We start from the raw sequence: 18,516 nt of genomic DNA, 5'->3' as shown, positions 1-18,516 counted from the left end.
AGAGGTTTAGGGTTAGTGTTGGTTTAGGTTTATGTTTAGAGGTTCGTGTTAGAGATATGTTTATTCTTAAGGATATGGTTAGTGTTAGGGTTAGGGGTTTGGGTTAGGGTTAGCGTTAGGGTTAGAATTAGGGTTATGGTTAGTGTTAGGGTTATGGTTTGGTTTAGTGTTAGGTTTAGCGTTAGGGATAGTGTTCATGTTAGAGTTTAGGGTTAGGGTTACGGTTAGCGTTATGTTAAGGTTAAGAGGTTATTGTTATTGTTAGGGTTAGGATTAGGCTTATAGCTTGTGGTTAGGGGTTAGTGTTCGGGTTAGGGCATATGCTTAGGGCTTAATGTTAGGGGTTAGTATTTTGGTTAAGGTTATGATTAGGGTTACGGTTAGGGTTAGGGTTACAGTTAGGGTTAGAGATTAAGGTTATTGTTAGCGTTAGAGTTAGGGGTAGGGATAGGGTTAGGTTTAGGTGTTAGTTTTATGGTTAGTGTTAGGGTTAAGGTTAGGGATAGGAATTAGGGTTAGGGTTAGAGTTAAAGTTAGATTAGGGGTTAGGATTAGGGTTAGTGTTAGGGTTAGGGATAGCTATTGGGTTAGAAGTTAGAGTTATGGTTAGGATTAGATTTAGGTTTAGGGTTACGGCTAAGGTTACTGTTAGTGTTATGGTTAGGTTTAGTGTTAGGTTTAGGTATAGGGTTAGGGTTAAGATTATTGTTAATTCTTAAGGTTAGGGGTTAGGCTTAGGGTTATGACTTATTGTTAGGGCTTAGGATTAGCGGTTATGATTGTTCTTAGGGTTAGGGTTAGGTTTAGAGTTAGGTTTAGGGTTAGGGATTGTGTTCAGTTTAGAGGTTAGGGTGAGGGCTATGGTTAGCATTATGTTTAGGTTTAGAGGTTATTGTTAGTGTTAGGGTTAGAGCTTATGGTTAGGGGTTAGTGTTAGGCGTTAGGGTTATGGTTAAGGTTATGTTTAGGGTTAAGGTTACAGTTAGGTTTAGTGTTACAGTGAGGGTTACAGATTAAGGTTATTGTTAGCGTTAGAATTAGGGTTAGGCTTAGGCTTAGGTTTAGGTTTAGGTGTTAGTGTTACGGTTAGTGTTAGGGTTAAGGTTAGGGATAGGGATTAGGGTTAGGGTTAGTGTTAGTGTTAGGGGTTAGGGTTAGGGTTAGTGTTAGGGTTAGGGATAGCTTTTTTGTTCGAGGTTAGGGTTAGGGTTAGGGTTAGGGCTAAGGTTACGGTTAGGGTTAGGGTTAGGTTTAGGATTAGTGTTAATGCTTAAGTTTAGTGGTGAGACTTAGGGTTATGGGTTTTGGTTAGTGTTTAGGATTAGGGGTTAGGATTATGATTAGGGTTAGGGTTACAGGTATGTTTAGGATTAGGGTTAGGGTTAGGGTTAGGGTTTTGATTCGTGTTAGGGTTACAGTTAGGGTTAGACTTACCATTTTGTTTACAGCTAGGGCTAGGTTTAGGGTTAGGGATAGGGTTAGGGTTAGGGTTAGAGGGCTATAGTTAGGGTTAGGGTTAGGTTTAGGGTTAGGGTTAGTGTTAGGGTTTTGGTAGTTTTAAGATTAGGCTTCGGGTTAGGCTTAAGGATAGCATTTGTGTTCAGGGTTAGGGTTAGGTTTAGGGATAGTGTTATGCTTACGTTTAGGGTTAGAGGTTAGTGTTAGGGTTAGGGTTAGGGTTAGTGTTAGGGTTTGGGTTAGGATTAGTGTTAGGGTTGGGTTAGGGTTAGAGTGTTATTGTTAGGGTTAAGGTTATGTTTAGAGGTTCATGTTAGATTTAGCCTTAGGGTTAGTTTAGTGTTAGAGTTAGGGGTTTGGTTTAGGGTTAGGGTTAGGCTTAGAATTAGGGTTTTGGTTAGTGTTAGTGTTAGTGTTAGTGTTAGTGTTAGTGTTAGTGTTAGAGTTAGGTTTAGTGTTAGGATTACAGTTAGGGTTGGAGACTAGGGTTATTTTAAGCATTATACTTAGGGTTATGGTTAGTTTGGGGTTAAGTTTAGGTATTAGTGTTATGGTTAGTGTTAGGTTCAGGGTTGGGGATAGGGATTCAGTTTAGGATTAGGTTTATTGTTAGGGTTAGGGGTTAGGGTTAGGATTAGGGTTAGGATTATGGTTAGGGTTAGGGTTAGGGTTAAGATTACGGTTGGGGTTAAGGTTAGTGTTAGGGTTAGGTTAGTCTTAGGGCTTTCGGTTGGGGTTTAGACTTCGGATTATGGCTTAGGGTTAGAGGTTAGGCTTAGGGGTTAGTATTATGGTTAGGGTTAGGTTTACAGCTAGGTTTAGGGTTAGGGTTACAGTTAGGTTTAGAGATTAGTGTTAGGGTTAGTTTTAGCATTAGGGTTAGAGGTTAGTTTTAGTATTAGGGTTAGGGTTAAGTTTAGGGTTATTTAGGGTTAGAGTTAGGTTTACGGCATGGTTAATTTTAGATTAAGAGTTACTTTGAGGGTTAGAGATTAGGGTTAGCGTTACGTTTAGTGTTAGGCTTAGGGTTAGGGTTAGAGGGTTAGCGTTAGGGTTAGCATTAGTTTTAGGGTTAGGGTTAAAGTTTAGGGTTATGGTTAGGTTTAGTGATAGGGTTTTCTTTAGGGTTAGCATTTAGGGTTAGGGATAGGGTTAGTGTTAGTTGTATGGTTACGGTTAGGGTTACAGTTAGGGGTTAGGCTTAGGGTTAGGTTTAGGGTTAGGTTTAGGTTTAGGGTTTTGGGTTAGTGTTAGGGTTAGGGGTAGGTGAGAGTTAGAGTTTGGGTTAGTGTTAGAGGGTTAGCATGAGGGTTAGGGTTCGGGTTATGATTAGGGTTAGGGTTAGGGTTAGAGGATAGGGTTAGGGTTATGGTTAGCGTTGGAGTTAGGGGTTAGGGTTTAATTTTAGGGTTAGACTTCCTATTTGTGTTAGGGTTATGGTTAGGCTTAGCATTACCTTTAGGTTTATGGCTAAGGTTAGGGTTAGTGTTAGGGTAGAGGGTTAAGGATAGGATTAGGCTTAGGTTTAGGGTTAGGGTTAGTTTTAGGTTTATGGTAGGTTTAGTGTTAGGGTTAGGGTTAGAGGTTTGGTTTAGAGTTAGGGTTAGCCTTAGGGTTATGTTTATGGTTAGGGTTGGGGATTAGGTTTAATGTGAGGGTTAGGTTTAGGATTAAGTTTACAGTTAGGGTTAGGGTTATGGTTAGTTTTAAGGTTAGGTTGAGGTTTAGGGATTGTGTTCGGTTTAGACGTTAGTGTTAGGGTTAGGCTTAGCGTTATGGTTAGGTTTAGATGTTAGGGCTAGTGATAGGATTAGTTTAGGGCTTATGGTTAGTTCTTAGGGTTACGGCTTAGGGTTAGGGGTTAGGTTTATTGTTAGGGTTAGGTTTAGGGTAACGGTTAGGTTTAGTGTTTGGATTAAGGTTAGGGTTAGGGTTATGGTTAGCGTTAGGAGTCAGGGTTAAGAGTTAGGGTTATGGTGATGGTTAGATTTATGCTTAGTGTTATGGATAGTTTTAGGGTCATGGTTAGGGTAATTTTGAGGGTTAGGGTTAGAGTTAGGTTTAGGAATTTGTTTTATGGTTAGGGTTAGATTTAGGTTTATGGTTAGGTTTACGGTTACAGTTAGGGGTTAGGTTTAAAGTTAGGATTGGTTTATTGTTAGGGTTAATGTTAGGATTACTGTTCTGTTTACGTCTAGTGTTAGGATTAGGGTTAGGTTTAGGGATTTGGTTTAGGGTTAAGGTTAGGGTTAGTGATAGGGTTAGGAGTTGGGGTTAGGGATAGTGTTAGGGGTAGGTTTATGGGTAGGGTTAGTGTTTGGGTTTAGGGTTATGGTTAGGGTTATTATTAGCGTTAGAGTTAGGGTTAAGCTTAGGTTTAGCGTTAGGGATAGGGTTAGATTTAGGTTTAAGTTTAGGGTTTGTGTTAGGTTTATGGTTAGGGTTCAGGGTTAGGTTTAGGATTAGTGTTAGTGTTAAGGTTAGGGTTAGCGTTAGAGTTAGAGTTATGGTTAGGGTTAGTGGATTAGGGTGAGGGTTAGTTTTACGGTTAGGGTTAGTCTTAGTGTTAGGGTTATGCTTAGAGTTTAGGGTTAGGGTTATAGTTAGGCTTAGGGTTAGGGTTAGCATTAGTCTTAGGATTAGTGTTAAGTTTATGGTTATGGTTAGTGTTAGTGTTAGGGTTGTGGTACATTTAGGGTTAGGGTTAGGGTTAGTATTATGGTTAGAGTTAGGGTGTGTTAGGGTTAAGGTTAGGTTTAGGGTTAGAGTTAGGGTTAGCATTAGGGTTAGAGGGTTATGGTTAGGGTTAGGATTAGTGTTAGGTTTACCGTTAGGGTTAGGGTTACCGTTACTGTTAGGGTTAGGGTTAGGGTTAGGGTTAGGGTTAGGGTTAGGGTTAAAGTTAGGGTTAGGGTTACGGTTAGGATTAGGGTTAGAGTTAGGGTTACAGATTTGTTTTAGGGTTAAGGTTAGGGTTAGGGATAGGGTTACCTGTTGGGGTTAGGGATAGTTTAAGGTTAGTTTTATGGGTAGGGTTAGTGTTAGGGATTAACGTTAGGTTTAGGTTTATAGTTATGGATACAGTCAGTGTTAGGTTTAGGATTATGGATTAGGGTTAGGGTTAGTGTTAGGGTTAGTGTTAGGGTTAGGGTTAGGGTTAGAGTTAGGGCTAGGGTTAGTGTTAGAGGGTTAGGGTTATTTTTAGGGATAGGGTTACCGTTAGGTTTAGGGTTACCGTTAGGTTTCGTGTTAGGGTTAGGTTTAATTTTAGGGTGAGGTTTAGAGTTAGGGTTAGGGGTTTGTTTTAGGGTTAAGTTTAGGGTTAGTTACAAGGTTAGGGGTGTGGGTTAGTGATATTGTTAGTGTTAAGTTTCCTGGTAGGGTTAGGGTTCCAGATTAGGGTTAGGGTTAGGGTTAGAGTTAGGGATAGAGTTAGTGTTAGGTTTAGGTTTAGGCATTAGGTTTAGGGTGAAGGTTATTATTAGGGTTAGGGTTAAGTTTAGGCTTAGGGTAAGCGTTAGGGATAGGGTTAGGTTTAGGTTTAGATTTAGGTTTAGGGTTTGTGTTAGGGTTACGGTTAGGGTTTAGGGTTAGGGTTAGGATTACGGTTACGGTTTGGGTTAGTGATTGGGGTTAGTGTTAGGGTTAGGGTTAGCGTTCGAGATAGAGTTAGGATAGGCTTAGTGAATTAGGGTGAGGGTTAAAGTTACAGTTAGGTTTAGGTTTAGGGTTAGGTTTATGGTTAGAGGTTAGGGTTGTGGTTATGGTTAGGGTTAGGGTTCGTGTTAGGGTTAGGGTTAGGGTTAGCATGACCGTTAGGGTTAAGTTTAGGGTTAGGGTTAGGGTTACGGTTAGGTGGTTAGGGTTAGGGTTAGGGTTAAGGTTATGCTTAAGTTTAGGTTTAGTGGTAGAGTTAGGGATAGGTTTCAGGTTAGAGGTGAGGGTTTGGGTTAAAGTAAGCGTTATGGTTAGGTTTAGAAGTTAGAGTTAGAGTTAGGGTTAGGGTTACGGTTAGGTTTAAAGTTAAGGTTATGTTTAGGTGTTAGGGTTAGGGTTCGAGTTAGGGTTTGGGTTAGAGTTAGGGTTAGGGTTAGAACTAGGGTTAAGGATAGGGATCAGGGTTAGGGTAAGGGTTAGGGTTAGGGTTAGGGTTAGGGTTCGAGTTAGGGTTTAGGATAGGAATTAGGGTTAGGGTAAGTGTTAGGGTTAAGTTTAGGGTTTGGGTTACATGGTAGTGTTAGGATTAGGGGTAGTGTTAGGTTTATGGTAAGGATTAGAGGTTAGTGTTAGGGCTTAATGTTAGGTGTCAGAGTTGGGGTTAGGTTTATGGTTAAGGTTATGATTAGTGTTAGTGTTACGGTTAGGGTTAGTGTTAGCATTAGGGTTAGGTTTAGATGTTAGGGTTAGGGTTGGGTTTGAATTAGGGTTAGGGTTAGAACTATGGTTAAGGATAGGGATCAGCTTTAGGGTAAGGGTTATTGTTAGGGTTAGGTTTAGGGTTAGAGTTAGGGTTAGGGATAGGAATTAGGGTTAGGGTAAATGTTAGGGTTAAGTTTAGGGATAGCGTTTGTGTTACATGGTAGGGTTAGGATTAGGGGTAGGGTTAGGTTTACGGTTAGGATTATAGGTTAGTGTTAGGGCTTAAGTTTAGGTGTCAGAGTTGGGGTTAGGTTTATGATTAAGGTTAGGATTAGGGTTAGAGTTACTGTTAATGTTAGGGTTATGGTTCAGACTGGGTTAGAGGTTTAATGTCAGGGTTATGGTTAGGGTTATGGTTCGAGTTTCAGGTTAGAGTTAGTGTTATCGTTAGTGTTATGGTTAGGTTTAGGTTTAGCTGTTAGGGTTAGGTTTAGTTTATTGTTTGTGTTAAGGTTAGAGTTACAGTTAGGTTTATGTTTAGAGTTAGGATTAGGGTTAGGCTTAGAGGGCTAAGGTTAGGGTTTAGGTTTAGGGTTTGGGTTAGTGTTAGGGTTATGGTTGGGTTAGGGTTAGGTTAGAGTTAGGATTAGTGTTAGGGTTCAGGTTAGAGTTTAGGGTAAGGTTAGGTTAGGGTTAGGGTTTGGTTTATGATAAGCATTTTAGTTATATTTAGGTTTAGGGTTAGTGTTAGGTTTAAGGTTCAGGTTAAAAGTTAGGGTTAGGGTTATGGTTAGGGTTAGAGGTTAGATTTAGGGTTAGAGTTTCGCATTAGAGCTGGGTAAGGGTTAGGGTTAGGCTTAGGCTTAGGGTTATGGTTAGTATTAGGGTTCATGTTAGTGGTTAGGGTTAGATTAAGTGTTACGTTTAGGGTTAGAGGTTAAGGTTGGGGTTAGGGTTAGGGTTACATTTAGGTTTAGATTTAAGGTTATGGTTAGGGTTAGAGATTTTGGTTAGGGTTAGGGTTAGTTTAGGTTGCATGGTTAGGTTTAGGGTTAGGGTTAGTGTTAATCTTAGGGTTATGGTTAGAGTTTAGTGTTAGGGTTATAGTTAGAGTTTGGGGTTGGACTAGGGTTAGTGTGAGGCTTAGAGGTTATGGTTAGAGTTAAGGTTAGGGTTAGTTTTAAAGTTTAGGTTTAGGATTAGTTTTGGGTTAGCATTAGGGTTAGGGTTAGGGTTATAGTTAGGAATCCAGATTTGGTTTAGGATTAAGGTTAGGGTTAGGGATAGGTTAGGGGTTGGGATTAGGGAAATTGTTAGGTTTAGTTTTATGTGTAGGTTTAGGGTTAGGGTTAGTTTTATAGTTAGGGATAGAGTTAGTGTTAGGTTTAGGGTTAGGGATTAGGGTTAGGGTTAGGGTTATTGTTAGGGTTAGGGTTAGGCTTAGGCTTAGGGTTAGTGTTAAGGATAGGGTTAGGTTTAGCTTTAGGGTTAGGGTCTGGGTTAGGTTTACAGTTAGGGTTTAGGGTTAGGGTTAGGGATGGGGGTTAGTGTTAGGGTTAGGGTTAGCGTTAGAGATAGAGTTAGGGTTAGGGTTAGGGTTAGGGTTAGGTTTAAAGTTAAGGTTATGTTTAGGTGTTAGGGTTAGGGTTCGAGTTAGGGTTTGGGTTAGAGTTAGGGTTAGGGTTAGAACTAGGGTTAAGGATAGGGATCAGGGTTAGGGTAAGGGTTAGGGTTAGGGTTAGGGTTAGGGTTAGGGTTAGAGTTAGGGTTTAGGATAGGAATTAGGGTTAGGGTAAGTGTTAGGGTCAAGTTTAGGGTTTGGGTTACATGGTAGTGTTAGGATTAGGGGTAGTGTTAGGTTTATGGTTAGGATTAGAGGTTAGTGTTAGGGCTTAATGTTAGGTGTCAGAGTTGGGGTTAGATTTATGGTTAAGGTTATGATTAGTGTTAGAGTTACGGTTAGGGTTAGTGTTAGCATTAGGGTTAGGTTTAGATGTTAGGGTTAGGGTTGGGTTTGAATTAGGGTTAGGGTTAGAACTATGGTTAAGGATAGGGATCAGCTTTAGGGTAAGGGTTATTGTTAGGGTTAGGTTTAGGGTTAGAGTTAGGGTTAGGGATAGGAATTAGGGTTAGGGTAAATGTTAGGGTTAAGTTTAGGGATAGCGTTTGTGTTACATGGTAGGGTTAGGATTAGGGGTAGGGTTAGGTTTACGGTTAGGATTATAGGTTAGTGTTAGGGCTTAAGTTTAGGTGTCAGAGTTGGGGTTAGGTTTATGATTAAGGTTAGGATTAGGGTTAGAGTTACTGTTAATGTTAGGGTTATGGTTCAGACTGGGTTAGAGGTTTAATGTCAGGGTTATGGTTAGGGTTATGGTTCGAGTTTCAGGTTAGAGTTAGTGTTATCATTAGTGTTATGGTTAGGTTTAGGTTTAGCTGTTAGGGTTAGGTTTAGTTTATTGTTTGTGTTAAGGTTAGAGTTACAGTTAGGTTTATGTTTAGAGTTAGGATTAGGGTTAGGCTTAGAGGGCTAAGGTTAGGGTTTAGGTTTAGGGTTTGGGTTAGTGTTAGGGTTATGGTTGGGTTAGGGTTAGGTTAGAGTTAGGGTTAGTGTTAGGGTTCAGGTTAGAGTTTAGGGTAAGGTTAGGTTAGGGTTAGGGTTTGGTTTATGATAAGCATTTTAGTTATATTTAGGTTTAGGGTTAGTGTTAGGTTTAAGGTTCAGGTTAAAAGTTAGGGTTAGGGTTATGGTTAGGGTTAGAGGTTAGATTTAGGGTTAGAGTTTCGCATTAGAGCTGGGTAAGGGTTAGGGTTAGGGTTAGGCTTAGGGTTATGGTTAGTATTAGGGTTCATGTTAGGGGTTAGGGTTAGATTAAGTGTTACGTTTAGGGTTAGAGGTTAATGTTGGGGTTAGGGTTAGGGTTACATTTAGGTTTAGATTTAAGGTTATGGTTAGGGTTAGATATTTTGGTTAGGGTTAGGGTTAGTTTAGGTTGCATGGTTAGGTTTAGGTTTAGGGTTAGTGTTAATCTTAGGGTTATGGTTAGAGTTTAGTGTTAGGGTTATAGTTAGAGTTTGGGGTTGGACTAGGGTTAGTGTGAGGCTTAGAGGTTATGGTTAGAGTTAAGGTTAGGGTTAGTTTTAAAGTTTAGGTTTAGGATTAGTTTTGGGTTAGCATTAGGGTTAGGGTTAGGGTTATAGTTAGGAATCCAGATTTGGTTTAGGATTAAGGTTAGGGTTAGGGATAGGTTAGGGGTTGGGATTAGGGAAATTGTTAGGTTTAGTTTTATGTGTAGGATTAGGGTTAGGGTTAGTTTTATAGTTAGGGATAGAGTTAGTGTTAGGTTTAGGGTTAGGGATTAGGGTTAGGGTTAGGGTTATTGTTAGGGTTAGGGTTAGGCTTAGGCTTAGGGTTAGTGTTATGGATAGGGTTAGGTTTAGCTTTAGGGTTAGGGTCTGGGTTAGGTTTACAGTTAGGGTTTAGGGTTAGGGTTAGGGATGGGGGTTAGTGTTAGGGTTAGGGTTAGCGTTAGAGATAGAGTTAGGGTTAGGGTTAGGGTTAGGGTTAGGTTTAAAGTTAAGGTTATGTTTAGGTGTTAGGGTTAGGGTTCGAGTTAGGGTTTGGGTTAGAGTTAGGGTTAGGTTTAGAACTAGGGTTAAGGATAGGGATCAGGGTTAGGGTAAGGGTTAGGGTTAGGGTTAGGGTTAGGGTTAGGGTTAGGGTTAGAGTTAGGGTTTAGGATAGGAATTAGTGTTAGGATAAGTGTTAGGGTCAAGTTTAGGGTTTGGGTTACATGGTAGTGTTAGGATTAGGGGTAGTGTTAGGTTTATGGTTAGGATTAGAGGTTAGTGTTAGGGCTTAATGTTAGGTGTCAGAGTTGGGGTTAGGTTTATGGTTAAGGTTATGATTAGTGTTAGAGTTACGGTTAGGGTTAGTGTTAGCATTAGGGTTAGGTTTAGATGTTAGGGTTAGGGTTGGGTTTGAATTAGGGTTAGGGTTAGAACTATGGTTAAGGATAGGGATCAGCTTTAGGGTAAGTGTTATTGTTAGGGTTAGGTTTAGGGTTAGAGTTAGGGTTAGGGATAGGAATTAGGGTTAGGGTAAATGTTAGGGTTAAGTTTAGGGATAGCGTTTGTGTTACATGGTAGGGTTAGGATTAGGGGTAGGGTTAGGTTTACGGTTAGGATTATAGGTTAGTGTTAGGGCTTAAGTTTAGGTGTCAGAGTTGGGGTTAGGTTTATGATTAAGGTTAGGATTAGGGTTAGAGTTACTGTTAATGTTAGGGTTATGGTTCAGACTGGGTTAGAGGTTTAATGTCAGGGTTATGGTTAGGGTTATGGTTCGAGTTTCAGGTTAGAGTTAGTGTTATCGTTAGTGTTATGGTTAGGTTTAGGTTTAGCTGTTAGGGTTAGGTTTAGTTTATTGTTTGTGTTAAGGTTAGAGTTACAGTTAGGTTTATGTTTAGAGTTAGGATTAGGGTTAGGCTTAGAGGGCTAAGGTTAGGGTTTAGGTTTAGGGTTTGGGTTAGTGTTAGGGTTATGGTTGGGTTAGGGTTAGGTTAGAGTTAGGGTTAGTGTTAGGGTTCAGGTTAGAGTTTAGGGTTAGTGTTAGGATTCAGGTTAGAGTTTAGGGTAAGGTTAGGTTAGGGTTAGGGTTTGGTTTATGATAAGCATTTTAGTTATATTTAGGTTTAGGGTTAGTGTTAGGTTTAAGGTTCAGGTTAAAAGTTAGGGTTAGGGTTATGGTTAGGGTTAGAGGTTAGATTTAGGGTTAGAGTTTCGCATTAGAGCTGGGTAAGGGTTAGGGTTAGGGTTAGGCTTAGGGTTATGGTTAGTATTAGGGTTCATGTTAGTGGTTAGGGTTAGATTAAGTGTTACGTTTAGGGTTAGAGTTTAAGGTTGGGGTTAGGGTTAGGGTTACATTTAGGTTTAGATTTAAGGTTATGGTTAGGGTTAGAGATTTTGGTTAGGGTTAGGGTTAGTTTAGGTTGCATGGTTAGGTTTAGGGTTAGGGTTAGTGTTAATCTTAGGGTTATGGTTAGAGTTTAGTGTTAGGGTTATGGTTAGAGTTTGGGGTTGGACTAGGGTTAGTGTGAGGCTTAGAGGTTATGGTTAGAGTTAAGGTTAGGGTTAGTTTTAAAGTTTAGGTTTAGGATTAGTTTTGGGTTAGCATTAGGGTTAGGGTTAGGGTTATAGTTAGGAATCCAGATTTGGTTTAGGATTAAGGTTAGGGTTAGGGATAGGTTAGGGGTTGGGATTAGGGAAATTGTTAGGTTTAGTTTTATGTGTAGGTTTAGGGTTAGGGTTAGTTTTATAGTTAGGGATAGAGTTAGTGTTAGGTTTAGGGTTAGGGATTAGGGTTAGGGTTAGGGTTATTGTTAGGGTTAGGGTTAGGCTTAGGCTTAGGGTTAGTGTTAAGGATAGGGTTAGGTTTAGCTTTAGGGTTAGGTTCTGGGTTAGGTTTACAGTTAGGGTTTAGGGTTAGGGTTAGGGATGGGGGTTAGTGTTAGGGTTAGGGTTAGCGTTAGAGATAGAGTTAGGGTTAGGGTTAGTGGATTAGGGTGAGGGTTAGGTTTAAGGTTAGGGTTAGGGTTAGGGTTATGGTTAGACGTTAGGGTTATGGTTATGGTTAGGGTTGGGGTTACGTTTAGCATTAAATTTAGTCTTAGGGTTAGGTTTAGGGTTAGGGTTAGGGGTTAGGATGAGGGCTAGTGATCGGTTTTGTGTTAGGGTTATGGTTAGGGTTATGGATTGGGTTAGGCTTAAAGGGTTAGGGTTAAGTTTAGGGTTAGGGTTAGGGTTAGTTTAAGGGGCATGGTTAGGTTTAGGGTTATGGTTAGTGTTAGTCTTCGGGTTATGGTTATAGGTTAGCGTTAGTTTTCGGGTTAGTGTTTGGGGTTGGGTTAGGTTAGGTTTAGGCTTAGAGGTTAGGGTTAGGGTTAGGATTAGGGTTATGGTTGGGGTTAATCTTAGTTGTATGGTTAGGGTTATGGTTAGTGTTAGGGTTAGAAGTTGGTTTAGTGTTAGGTCTAGTTTTAGTGTATGTTTTAGGGTTAGCTTTATGGTTAGTGTAATGGTTTAGGTGTTAGGGATAGTGTTAGGCTTAGGGTTAGGGTTAGGGTTAGATTTACAGTTAGGGATAGGGATAGTGTTAGGGTTAGGGTTAGAGTTAATTTAGGGTTAGTGTTAGGGTTGTTGTTAGAGTTAGGGTTAGGCTTATGGGTAGAGTTTAGCATTAGGTTTAGTAATAGCGTTTGGGATTAGGGTTAGGGTTAGTGTATGTCTTAGTAGTTATGGTTAGAGTTAAGATTAGGGTTAGGTTTAAAGCTTAGGTTTAGGGTTAGGTTTAAGGTTAGTGTGAGGTTTAAGGTTAGGGTTAGAGTTAGGGTTGCAGATTTCGTTTAGGCTTAAGATTAGAGTTATGGATAGGGTTAGGTGTTGCGATTAGGGATATTGTTAGGTTTAGATTTATGCATAGGGTTAGGGTTAGTGATTAGGCTTAGGGTTAGGTTTATAGTTAGGGATCGAGTTAGTGTTAGGTTTAGGGTTAGGGATTAGGGTTAGGGTTAGTGTTATTGTTAGGGTTAGGGTTAGGTTTAGAGTTAGTCTTAGGGATAGCTTTGGGGATAGGGTTAGGTTTAGGTTTAGGGTTAGGATCTGGGTTAGGGTTACGGTAGGGTTTAGCGTTTAGGGTTAGGGTTAGAATTAGTGTTAGGGTTAGGGTTAGGGATGGGGGTTAGTGTTAGGGTTAGCATTAGAGATAGAGTTAGGGTTAGGGTTAGTGGATTAGGGTGAGGGTTAGGGTTAGGTTTAAGGTTAGGTTTATGGATAGAGGTTAGGGTTATTTTTAGGGTTAGGGTTATGGTTAGGGCTAGTGTTACGTTTAGTGTTAAATTTAGTCTTAGGGTTAGATTTAGGGTTAGAGTTAGTTTTAGGGGTTAGGGTGAGGGTTAGTGTTTGGCTTAGTGTTAGAGTTACGGTTAGGGTTAACATTACCTTTAGGGTTAAGGATAGGGTTAGGATTAGGGTTAGAATTTTGTGTTAGAGATAGGGTTAGGGTTAGTGTTATCGTTAGGTTTAGGGTTAGGGTTTAGGGTTAGGGTTAGGATTAGTGTTAGGGTTTGGGTTATGGTTAGTGTTAGGGTTATGGCTAGGTTTAGGGATAGTGTTAGAGTTAGAGATTCGGGTGTGGATTAGACGTTAGTGTTAGGGTTACTGTTACAATTACGGTAAGAGGATAGAGTTGGTGTTAGGGTTAATCTTAGGTTTAGAGTTAAGGTTACAGTTAGGGTTAGAGATTAGGGTTAGGGTTAGGGTTACGTTACGGTTATGGTTAACGTTAAGGTTTGAGGGTAATGGTTATGGTTAGGTTAGGGTTAGTGTTAGCGTTAGGTTTAGGGTTAGGGTTAGAGGTTAGGGTTAGGTTAGGGTTAGCGATATGGTTATTATATTTAGGCTTTAAGATAAGGGTTAGGGTTAGTGTTAAGGTGATGTTTAGGGTTTGGGTTAGAGTTAAGCTTAGAGATTTTGGTTTTGGGTTAAGTTTAAGAATAGAGTTTGGGTTACGGGTTGGGGTTAGTAATAGTGTTAGGTTTAGGTTAGGGTTAGGTTTAGTTTTAGTGTTAGCTTTAAGGTAACAGTGTTAGTGATAGGGTTATGTTCAGGCTTAGGGTTAGGTTTAAGGACAGGTTAGTGTTAGTGTTAGTGTTAGGATTATTGTTAGGGGTTAGGCTTAGGGTTAGGATTATGGTTTGTTTTAGGATTAGGGTTAGGGGTTAGTTTTGGGGTTAGGTTTAGGTTCACGTTAGAGTTATGGTTAGTGTTAGAGGGTTAGGGTTAGGGATAGCGTTAGGGTTACTGTTAAGGTTAAGGTTAGGTCTAGGGTTATGCTTAGTGGTTAAGATTAGTCTTTTTCGGGTTAGAGTTATTAGGGTTAGGGTTAAGTTTAGCGTTAGGGTTAGAGGTTAGGGTTTCAGTTATGGTTAGCATTGGGGTTAGGGGTTAGGGGTTAGGGTTACGATTATAGTTCGTGTTCATGTTAGGGTTATGGTTAGGGTTAGCATTACGGTTAGGTTTACAGCTAGGTTTAGGGTTAGTGTTAGTGTTAGCGTTAGAGTTAGAGTTAGAGTTAGGGTTAGGGTTAGATATTAGGGTTAGGGTTAGTGTTACAGTTAGTGTTACGGTTAGACTATAGGGTTAGGGTTAAGGTTAGAGTTCGGGTTAAGGTTAGGGTTAGGGTTAGGGTTAAAACTTAGTTTTAGGGTTAGTGTTAGGGTTAGGGTTAAGGTTAGTGTTAGTGTTAGTGTTAGTGTTAGGGCTAGGGTTAGGTGTTAGGTGTTAGGGAAAGGGTTAGGGTTAGGCTTTGGGTTACATTTGAGTTTAAGGTTATGATTAGGTTTAGGCTTAAGGTTCCGGTTAGGTTTAGGGTTAGGTTTAGTTTTAGAGTTAGTGTGATGGTTAGTGTTAGGTTTACGGGTACTGTTTAGGGTAAGGCTTGGGTTTAGGGTTGGATTTAAGTTAGTTTTAGTGTTAGGGTTAGGATTGGGTTAGGGTTATGTTAAGAGATAGGGTTACGTCTAGTTTTAGGTTTAGGGTTAGGGTTAGGATTAGAAGTTAGGTTTAGGGTTAGTGTTAGGGTTAGGGCTAGGTTTAGGGTTAGAAGTTAGTGTTAGTTTTAGGGTTAGGGTTAGGTTTAGTGTGGGTTAGGGGTTAATTGTTAGGGAGACGGTTATGGTTAGGCTTCAGGTTACGGTTAGTTTTAGGGTTACGATTAGGTTTAGGGTTATGTTTAGGGTTATGGTTAGGGTTTGTTTTACTGTTAGGGCTAGGGTTAGGGCTAGGGTTAGGTGTTAGGTGTTAGGGGTAGCATCAGCGTTAATGTTAGAATTAGTGTTAGGGTTACGTTTAGGGTAAGGGATAGTGTTTGGTTTAGGCTAATGTTAGGTTTAGGGATACGGCTTGTGTTAGGCTTAGGGTTAGTGTTTAGGGTTAGGCTTATTGTAGGGTTAGGTTTAGGGTTAGTTTTAGGGTTAGTGTTACGGTTAGGTTTCAGGTCAGGTTTAGGGTTAGGGTTAGAGTTTAGCATTAGTTTTAGGGTTACGGTTAGTGTTATGATTATTGTTAGGTTTAATGTTAGATATTAGGGTTAGTGTTGTTTTAGGGTTAGAGTTAGTGTTAGGGTTAGTTTTATGATTAGAATTTAGGGTTAGGTTTAGGGTTAGGGTTAGGTATTACAGTCAAGTTTAGGGTTAGTTTTAGTGTTAGGGTAAGTGTTAGCGATTTACGTTAGGTTTTGGGTTAGGGTTATGGTGAGGATTAGGGTTAGGTTTTGGTTTAGGGTTAGGGTTAGGGTTAGGGTTAGAGTTTAGGGTTAGTGTTAGGGTTAGTGTTCGTGTTAGGGTTAGGGTTAGGTTTAGCTTTAGAATTTAGTGTTAGAATTGCCTTTCATGTTACAACTAGGATTAGGCTTATGGTAGGGTTAGGGTTAGGTATTATGGTCAGGGTTAAAGTTAATTTTAGGGTTAGGGTTAGGGTTACAGTTATGGTTAGGGTTAGAATTCGGTTTAGGGTCAGGGTTAGGGTTAGTGTTATGATCAGGATTAGAAGTTAATGTTAGTGGTAGGGTTAGGGTTATGATTACTGGTAGGTTTAGGGTTAGGGTTAGGTGTTAGGTGTTAGGGAGAGGGTTATGGTTAGGCTTCGGGTCACGGTTAGTTAAAGGTGAAGTTTAGGGTGAGGGTTAGGGTTAGGATTAGGGTTAGAGGTATGTGTCAGGGTTACTTTTAGGGGTAGGGTTAGAGATAGGTTTAGGGTTATGGTAGGTTTAGGGTTAGGGTTAGGGCTAGGTATTACTGTCAGGGTTAGGGTTAGTTTAAGGGGTACGGTTTCGGTTAGGTTTAGGGTTAGGCTTAGGGTTATGTTTAGTGGTAAGCTTTAGGTTTAGGTTTAGGGTTAGGGTTAGAGTTTAGGGTTAGTGTTAGGGTTAACATTAGGGTTAGAATTCGAAGTTAGGGTTAGGGGTAGGGTTATGGTTATGATTACGGTTAGGGTTAGGGTTAGTGTTATGGTTAGGGTTAGGGGTTAGGTGTTTGGGAGAGGGTTAGGGTTAGGGTTACGGTTAGGTTTACGGTTAGGGTTAGTTTAAGGTTAGGGTTAGCGGTTAGGTGTTAGGGAGTGGGTTAGGGTTTGGCTTTGGTTTATTTTTGGTTTTAGTGTTATGATTAGGTTTAGCTTTAGGTTAGAATTAGGGTTAATATTAAGGTCAGAGTTAGGTTTATGGTTAGGTTTACGCTTAGGGTTAGGGGTTAGGTGTTAAGGATATGGTTAGGGTTAGGGTTAGGGTTAGGTTTATGGTTAGGTTTAGGTTTACGGATAGTGTTAGGGTTAGGGTTCGTGTTAGGGTTAGGGTTAGGTTTATGGTTAGGTTTAGGTTTACGGATAGTGTTAGGGTTAGGGTTCGTGTTTAGTGTTAGGGTTTGAGTTAGGTTTACGTTTAGGATTAGGGTTAGGCTTATGGGTAGAGATTAGTGCTGGTTTAGTGTTAGAGTTTTGGGTTAGGGTTACAGTTAGCATTAGGCTTAGAGTTTATAGGTATGGTTAGTGTTAGGGTTTAGGTTAAAGCTTAGGTTTAGGGTTCGGGTTATGGTTAGGGTTAGGGTTATGTTTAGAGGTTAGTGTTAGGGTTAGGTTTAGAGTTAGTGTTATTGTTAGGGTTAAGGTTAGGTTTAGAGTTAGGTTTACGTTTAGGGTTAGGGTTAGGTTTAGGATTAGGGTTAGATTTAGGGTTGGGAATAGGGTTATGGTTAGGCTTTGGTTTTGGTTAGGGTTATGGTTAGGGTTATGGTAAGTGTTAGGTTGAAGTTTAGGATTATGGTTAGTGTTAGAACTTAGATTTAGTGTTAGGTTTAGGCTTAGAGATTAGGGTTAGACTTAGATTAAGTTTTAGGGTTAGAGTTAGGATTAGGATTAGAATTTAGGGTTAGGGTTAAGTTTAAGGTTAGGGTTATGGTTATGGTTAGGTTTAGGTTTAGGATTAGGATTATTGTTAGGGTTACCGGATAGGTGTTAGGGAGATGGTTATGGTTAGGCTTAGTGTTACAGTTATTTTTAGGGTTATGATTAGGTTCAGGGATAGGTTTAATGTTATGCTTAGAGTTTGTTTTAGGGTTAGGGTTACGGGTTATGGGTTAGGTGTTAGGGATAGATTTAGCATTAGGGTTTGTTTTAGGGTTAGGGTTAGGCTTATGTTTGGGGTTAGGTTTAGGCTTAGGGATAGTGTTAGGTTTAGTGTTAGTGTTGGAGGAAGGGATAGTGTTAGAGTTAAGGTTAGAGTTAAGGTTACGGTTAGGGTTTAGGGTTAGGGTTTTGTTATGGTTAGGGTTAGGGTTAATGTTAGGGATAGGGTTAGGATTAGGGTTCAAATTTAGGGTAAGGGTTATGTTTAGGGTTAGGCTAAGGGTTAGAGTTAGGATTAGGATTAAACTTTAGGGTTAGGGTTAGGTTTAGGGTTAGGATTAGATTTAGGGTTACAGTTAGGGTTAGAGTTAGGGTTATGGTTAGGGTTAGGGCGAGGTTTAGGCTTTGCCTTAGTGGGTAGGTGTTAGGGAGAGGGTTAGTATTAGGCTTCATGTTACAGTTAGGTTTAGGGTTACGGTTAGGTATAGGCTTAGGGTTAAGGTTAGAGTTAGTGTTAGGTTTATGGGTAGAGTTTAGCTTAAGTGTTAGGTTTAGGGTTAGGATTACGGTTAGTTTTAGGGTTAGGGTTAGGCTTAGGGTTTAGGGTTAGGGTTAGGGTTAGGGTTAATGTTATGATGAGGGTTAGGGTTAGGTTGAGCTTTAGGATTCGGTTTAGGGTTAGTGTTAGTGTTAGGGATAGTGTTAGAGTTAGCGTTAGGTTTAGGGCTAGGTTTAGGTTTATGTTTAGCATAAGGGTTACGGTTAAGTTGAGGTTTAGGTTTAGGGTTAAGTTTAGGGTTAGGGTTAGAGGATATTGTTAGGGATAGGGATAGGTTTAGGTTTAGGTTTAGGGTTAGGGTTTGTGTTAGGGTTACGGTTAGGGTTTAGGGTTAGGGTTAGGTTTAAGGTTAGGGTTCAGGTTAGGGATGGGGGTTAATGTTAGGGTTAGCGTTAGAGATAGACTTAGGGTTAGGGTTAATGGATTAGGGTGAGGGTTAGGGTTATGGTTAGGGTTAGGTTTATGGTTAGAGTTTAAGGTTATGGTTATGGTTAGGGTTAGGGTTCGTGTTAGGGATACTGTTAGGGTTAGCATGACCATTAGGGTTAAGGTTAGGGTTAAGGTTTGGCTTAGGTTTAGAGGTTTAGGGTTAGGGTTAGGGTTTGGTTTAGGCTTTGGTTTAGTGTTACAGTTATGGTAGTGTTAGGGTTAGAGTTTCGGTTTAGAGGTAGGGTTAGGCTTGGGCTTATTTTTAGCGTTATGATTAGGGGTTCATTTTAGGGTTAGTGTGAGTGTTAGGATTAGTGTTACAGTTAAGGTTAGGCTTAGGTTTAGTGTTAGTGGTAGAGTTAGGGATAGGTTTCGTGTTAGAGGTGAGGGTTAGGATTAGCATTACGGTTAAGTTTAGAGGTTAGAGTTAGAGTTATGGTCAGGATTAGGGTTAGATCTTATAGTTAGGTGTTTGCATTAGAGTTATGGTTTAGGGTTAGGGTTAGTGTTAGGGTTAGGGTTAGGGTTAGGGTTAGAGT

This window comes from Cavia porcellus, unplaced genomic scaffold (genome assembly GCF_034190915.1).
Source record: "Cavia porcellus strain 051 isolate PalLab524CR breed Dunkin Hartley unplaced genomic scaffold, mCavPor4.1 scaffold_13, whole genome shotgun sequence".
NCBI lineage: Eukaryota > Metazoa > Chordata > Mammalia > Rodentia > Caviidae > Cavia > Cavia porcellus.
This window is presented reverse-complemented; position numbering follows the sequence as displayed.